The following is a 6,582-nucleotide window of genomic DNA, read 5'->3' as shown; positions in this document are numbered from 1 at the left end:
TTAAGTGTACAATGCAGTAACATTTAGTAGGTGCACAACGTTATGCAGCCATCATCACTATCAAGTTCCAGAGCATTTTCACCACCGTAGAAGGAAACTCTGTACCTGTTAAGCAGTTACCTTCCACTCTCCCCCGCCACCAGCCCCTGGCACCATTAACCCAGTTTCTGTCTCCCTAGATTTGCTTCTTCTGAATATTTTATTAAAATGGAATCATACAATATATGGCCTTTTGCGACTGGCTTCTTTCATTTGACATGTTTTCAAGATTCATCCAAGTTGTAGCATGTATCAGTACATTATTCCTTTTATGGTAATATAACATTCCATTGCAGAATAGATTCCATGTTGTTTATCCATTCATCAGTTGATGGGCATTTTCTTTTAAATTAAATAGAGAAAACAAAAGAGGAGTTACAAATTACTACCCCCCCAAAAATACTTGCTTTTCTATTTACCTATGAAGTTACTTTTAGTTGTGTACTTCTTTGCTTCATATGACTTCAAGTTGCTATCTAATGTCCTTTTATTTCAGTGTGAAGCATTCCTTTTAGCATTAATTGTAGAATAGGTTTACCAGAGACAAGTGCCATCAGCTTTTATTTATCTGTGCATGTCTGAATTTCTCCATTATTTGTGACAGAGAATTTTGCCCAATATGCAACTGTCAGTTGAGACAGGTTGTTTTTTTCTTTCTGAACTTTAAGTTTGTCACGTCAATGTCTTCTGAACTCCATAGTTTCTGAAGAAGATTTGGTGGTTAATCTCATGGAGGATCCTTGTACTGGATGAGTCCCTTCTCTTGTTGTTTTCAACTTTGTCTTTGACTTTTGACAATTTCATTATAATGTCTCTCAGTGTGGACATCTTTGAATTGCTGCTACTTTAAATGTTTCAGTCTGTTGGATATCCAGATTCATGTTTTTAATAGAATTTCCAAAGTTTGGGGTCACTATTTCTTTAAATACTCTTTCTTCCCTCTTCTTCCTTCTCTCTTTTGGGGACTCCCAAAATGCATATACTTGATGTTGTCTCTCAGATCTCTTCTGTTCATTTTTCTTCATACTTTTTCCCTTCTGCTCCTCAAATGGGCAATTTCAATTGGCCTATGTTTGAGTTTATTGATTCTTCATTCTGCAAACTAAAATCTGCTCTTGAAGCCCTCCAGTGAATTTTCCATTTTACTTCCTGTACCTTTCAGCTCCAGATTTCCATTTGTTTCCTTTTCACAATTATTTATTGATTTCTGCTATTTAGTGAAACGTAGTTCTCTTGATTTTCTTTAGTTATTTGTCCATGGTTTCCTTTAGCTCTTTGACTATGTTTAAGACAGTTGATTCAAAGTCTTTGTCTAGTAAGTCAGTTCACTCTTCTTCAGGAACAATTTCTTTCCATTGTTTTTCCTGTGAATGAGTCACACTTTCATACATGCATAACTCTTTTTTTTTGAAGTTGAAAACTAGACATATTCAATATTATGATGTGGTAACTGTGAAAATTACATTTTCTAAACTACTTTTGTATAGATTGTATTCTTTATTGTATGTGGTCACTGAAGTCTCATAGTTGTAGATGTGTGGCCTTATTTCTGAGTTCTCTATTCTATTCCATTGGTCTATGCATCTGTTTTTGTACCAGTACCATGCTGTTTTGGTTACTGTAGCCTTGTAGTATAGTTTGAAGTCAAGTAGCATGATGCCTCCAGCTTTGTTCTTTTTGCTTAAGATTGTCTTGACCATAAAGCTCTTTTTGGTTCTATATGAATTTTAAAATCATTTCTTCTAATTCTGTGAAAAATACCAATGGTAGTTTAATGAGAATAGCATTGAATCTATAAATTATTTTGGGCAATATGACCATTTTCACGATATTGATTCTTTCTATCCATGAGCATGGAGTGTTTTTCCATTTGTTTGTGTCCTCTCTGATTTACTTGAGCAGCAATTTGTAGTTCTCCTTGAAGAGATTCTTCAATTCCTTTGTGATCTGTATTCCTAGGCATCTTATTCTGTTTGTAGCAATTGTGAATAGAAGTTTATTCACGATTTGACTCTCTGCTTGTCTATTGTTGTATAGGAATGCGTGTGAGTTCTGCCATTGATTTTGTATCCTGAGACTTTACTGAAGTTGCTTATCAGCTTAAGAAGCTTTTCAGCTGAAACAATGGGGTTTTCTAGATATAGGATCATGTCATTTGCAAACAAAGACAATTTGACTTCCTCTCTTCCTGTTTGAATATCCTTTCTTTCTCTTACCTGATTGCCCTGACCAGAACTTCCAATACTGTGTTGAGTAGGACTGGTGAGAGAGGGCATCCTTGTCTTGTGCTGGTGTTAAAAGGGAATGTTTTCAGCTTTTGCCCATTCAGTATGATACTGGTTGTGAGTTTGTCATAGATGACTTTTATTATCTTGAGGTATGTTCCTTCAATACCTAGTTTACTAAGAGTTTTAAAATATGGAATGCTTCATGAATTTGCATGTCACCCTTGAGCAGGGGCCATGCTAATCTTCTCTGGACCTTTCCAATTTTAATATATGTGCTGCCAAAGCGAGTACTGACCACAAGTTCTTAGAAGTGGAGATAAGTGAAGAACTGTGAGTGAGATGGAGAGTTGAATTTCATCTGCAGTAATTTCTGCATCTAACAAAATGTGATTATCTCTGTCTTTTATTCTTTAATTAAGTGGTGAAATGCATTACCGATTTAAAGTTTAAATATTCTTGTATCCAGGGGATGAGTAACCTGGGCAGGATATTTAATTTATTTATAGCTCACTGGTGGACACAGTCTAGTATTGTTTTTCTCAGTATTTTTACCTCTAATTGTTTCGAAGTGATTAGCCTATCATGTTTTCTCTTATGTATTCCCTAGCTGGCTTTAGAATCAATGTTATTTATACATAAACAATAATGAGTTTACTGGCTTTCACTATGTTTTCTCATTCTCTTGAATATTATGTATAAATTCAGTAGCCTTCTTCGAAGTTTTGGTAGAACTTATCTGTAAAACAGTCTGGATATGCCTGAAGGGAAATAAAGTTTTACAACCTTTTCAACTTCTTTACTTGTAATAAATTCTCCCCATTGACATAATCTTGTTCATAGTCTCAAAATTGTTTAAACCTGTACTATATTTTTAGTGGCATTTTTATCTATCATAATGTTATTTTATTCTTAATTACCATTGCCTGTTTTATTTCTCTGTCCAAAAAAAGCAGCTGCTTTTGGTTAGCTGGGCCCTCAACAGTGGCAGCTGCCAGGTCAGCCCTGTTGAGTGGTGACTCAATCGCTGTGCCCATGCAGTGTCCATCGCAGCCCCCACGGCCACTTTGTGCAGGGACTCCATGAGCAAGCCCTATGCGGTTGAGTGGCATCGTCCATCAAGCCATCTCACTCACCTGATTACAGGCAGCCCCAGCCCCTTAAAGACCCTCTGGTAGGCATCCACACACAACCACTATCGTCACACACTCGGCCTATAGCAAGAGGTCTATGCGTACCTCTCTCCTCTACCTCCCAATTTTCCAACTCTATTTTCCCCAAGTTCATGACTGGCCAGCCAAGGCACGAGCCACTGCCCATGACTCATTCATTCATGCACTACTGGGCATCATTTCACACCCCACACCTCCCATGGGCTTGTTTGGGTTTGATTCCTAGTTCCTGGCTTGAAAGCCATTTCCAAAGCTATTCTGGTGTCAGCTCCCAAGCCTACAGCTGTTGTTGTAGATTTTCCTGTTTACGTGTATTTATTTCCTGGAATGAAAAGCAATTGCACTAGATTTTTCAATTCAGCATTTCCAAGGATATGCAGTAGGAGTGATTCTTCTTAGTGTACATAGAATTGCTTCAAAACACCAGCAATGTATATTTGAGGGAAGAACAGCATGCATGGAGAAAGGAGGACAATCCACAAGTGGGCAGTGGATTTTCACAAAGTGAACACTCGGGTAAACAACATCCACCTCAAAGTACACCAATGACAGCCTGCCGGAAATACCCATGCAGTGTCCATCGCAGCCCCCACGGCCACTTTTTGCAGGGACTCCATGAGCAAGCCCTGTGCGCTTCTTTTGCTTTACAGGAAACTTGACCCAGGATGGTGTCCAGTGAAGAAATCCCAGGTGCATGGAAAGGAGAGGAGGGTCTCAGGGCTGTGAGTGATCTGCAAAAGGAAGCGCATGGACCACCAGGTGGCGCTGCTGCGCTGCTCCTGCTCCCAGGAGGTGAATGCTCAGGAAGGGCTTTGAGGTGGAGAGAGAGATGTCATTGCTCATCCTCCAGGTTCAGAGTAAAAACCTTCCGGCCAATCTTGGCCGCGCGTTCTGGTGTAGTGAGCGGAGTCGGAGGTGCTCACCGCTGCTGTCATGGTTCGTTTGCTAAACTGCATCGTCGCTGTGTCCCTGACACGGGCATTGGCAAGAACCGGGACCTGCCCTGGCCGCCACTCAGGAATGAATTTAGGTATTTCCAGAGAATGACACAAACTGTTCAGTAGAAGGTAAACAGAATGTGGTGTTATGTGTAGGAAGATCTGGTTCTCCATTTCTCAGAAGAATCGATCTTAAAAGGATAGAATTAATTCAATTCTCAGCAGAGAACTCAAGGAACTTCCACAAGGAGCTCATTTTCTTGCCAGAAGTCTGGATGATATCTTAAAACTTACTGAACAACCAGAATTAGCCAATAAAGTAGAGATTATTTGGATAGTTGATGGCAGTTCTGTTTATAAGGAAGCCATGAATCACCCAGGCCATCTTAAACTATTTATGACGAGGATCATGCGGGACTTTGAAAGCGACACGTTTTTTCCAGAAATTGATTTGGAAAAATATGAACTTCTGCCAGAATACCCAGGTGTTCTCTCTGATGTCCAGGAGGAGAAAGACATTAAGTTCAAATTTGAAGTATATGAGAAGAATGATTAATATGAAGGTGTTTTCTGGTTTATTTTAAGTTGTTCCCCTCTCTCTGGAAAAAAAATGCTCTATTTTTACATGAGAAGAAAAAGACTTTTGTTGACTTTGGATCCATGAATAATTATTTCTAAGCAACGTGTTTTTATTCCGCACTAGTCTTGAATATATCAGATACCACTTATGAAATATTCTTGCTATAACTAAGTGCCTCTGCAAGACCCCAACTGAAATCCCACACCTGCTACAGTGACCTGCCATTCCACACCCATCGCACATGGCACTCTGGCCAGTCCTTGACATTGTCAGGCTTTTCAAATGTCAGTAGTATTTATTAAGATGAAGATGCACATACCTTCCAACTGAGCAGTTTCACTAGTGGGAAATACCGAAATCCTCCTACCTGTATATCTAGAGGTTTGTAGACGTATATTGCAGCCTTGTTTGTAAGAGTGAAAAATTGAAAGCAACCTGGAAGTCCAGTGATGGGAAAATTAATATATTTCGGTCTTTTGGGGAACCCAAAGCAGGTTCCAAGCCTGAAATTTCAGTGAAAGCAGTTTATTTGCTAGGTCTTACCAGAAATCATCAATTGAGGTATGGAGAAATGGAACTGAGAAGGTAAGAAAAGCAGTTTAAAGTCAGTGAGCAGGTTCTCATCGGTAACAAGCTCCATACTGCTGAGATACGGGGAAACAGAGGGGAGAAAGCTGGAGTATTGATCCTCCACTCCTTGGTTGTCAGCTCCCTGTCCTGTGTGTGGGTGGAACGTACTCCAGCTGCCCTATAGCAAGTCCCAGGTGTTTGCAGTAAGAAGCTGCTGGCATGCATGGGAACCGTGAATGGCAAACACTTAAAGCAATTCCATGTTTAAGTATATAACCTCTTCATATCTTTTTTTTTTTTTTTGACAGAGTTTCATTCTTGTTACCCAGATGGAGTACAGTGGCGCGACCTCAGCTCACTGCAACCTCCAACTTCCCAGCTTCAAGCGATTCTCCTGCCTCAGGCTCTCAAGTAGCTGGGACTACAGGCGTGCACCACGACACCTGGCTAATTTGGTGTTTTTGGTGCAGACGAGGTTTCACCATGTTGGTCAGGCTGGTCTCAAACTCCTGACCTCAAGTGATACGCCCGCCTCAGCCTCCTAAAGTGCTGGGATTACAGGCGTGAGCCACCGCACCTGGCAGATCTTTATTCTTTTTATGTAGTAAAAAGTATAAAGCCACACATGGTTTATTTGAAATATTTTATGATTTAAAAAAATACAGAAGCAGGAAAACCAATTCTAAGTTCAAGTGAGGGATCGTGGTAGTTTGAACCAGAAGGTTGCATGTAGTAAGACACTATGATTTAAGATATATTTTAAAATTGGAAGTAGCAGGATATTCTGATGGAGTTTGACTTTGGTTTGGGGCCCACTGAGTTTGAGATGCCTTTGAAAAACGAAGGAAGAAGACAGAGAATAAAAGAAAAACTGGCCAGGCTCAGTGGCTCACGCCTGTAACACATTGGCTCAGCATTTTGGGAGGCAGAGACAGACAGATCCCTTGAGACCAGCTTGGGCAACATGGTGAAGCCCCATCTCTACAAAAAATACAAAAATTGGCTGGGCCCTGTGGCGCCCACCTGTAGTCCCATCTGCTCCGGGGCTGAGGTGGATG

General features: G+C 40.3%; 1 non-coding gene and 1 pseudogene across 1 annotated transcript; one reads left to right on the top strand and one right to left on the bottom strand.

Moving 5' to 3' along the window:
- Nucleotides 1-2,451: 2,451 nt before the first annotated feature.
- Nucleotides 2,452-2,558, bottom strand: LOC119623372 (U6 spliceosomal RNA). The gene has a single exon (XR_005239664.2). It is a non-coding gene; the product is annotated as a U6 spliceosomal RNA (small nuclear RNA).
- Nucleotides 2,559-4,369: 1,811 nt separating this feature from the next.
- Nucleotides 4,370-4,946, top strand: LOC119622857 (dihydrofolate reductase pseudogene; annotated as a pseudogene).
- The last annotated feature ends 1,636 nt before the right edge of the window (nt 4,947-6,582 follow it).

The sequence above is a fragment of the Chlorocebus sabaeus genome, chromosome 17 (assembly GCF_047675955.1).
Source record: "Chlorocebus sabaeus isolate Y175 chromosome 17, mChlSab1.0.hap1, whole genome shotgun sequence".
Classification (NCBI taxonomy): Eukaryota; Metazoa; Chordata; class Mammalia; order Primates; family Cercopithecidae; genus Chlorocebus; species Chlorocebus sabaeus.
This window is presented reverse-complemented; position numbering and strand designations above follow the sequence as displayed.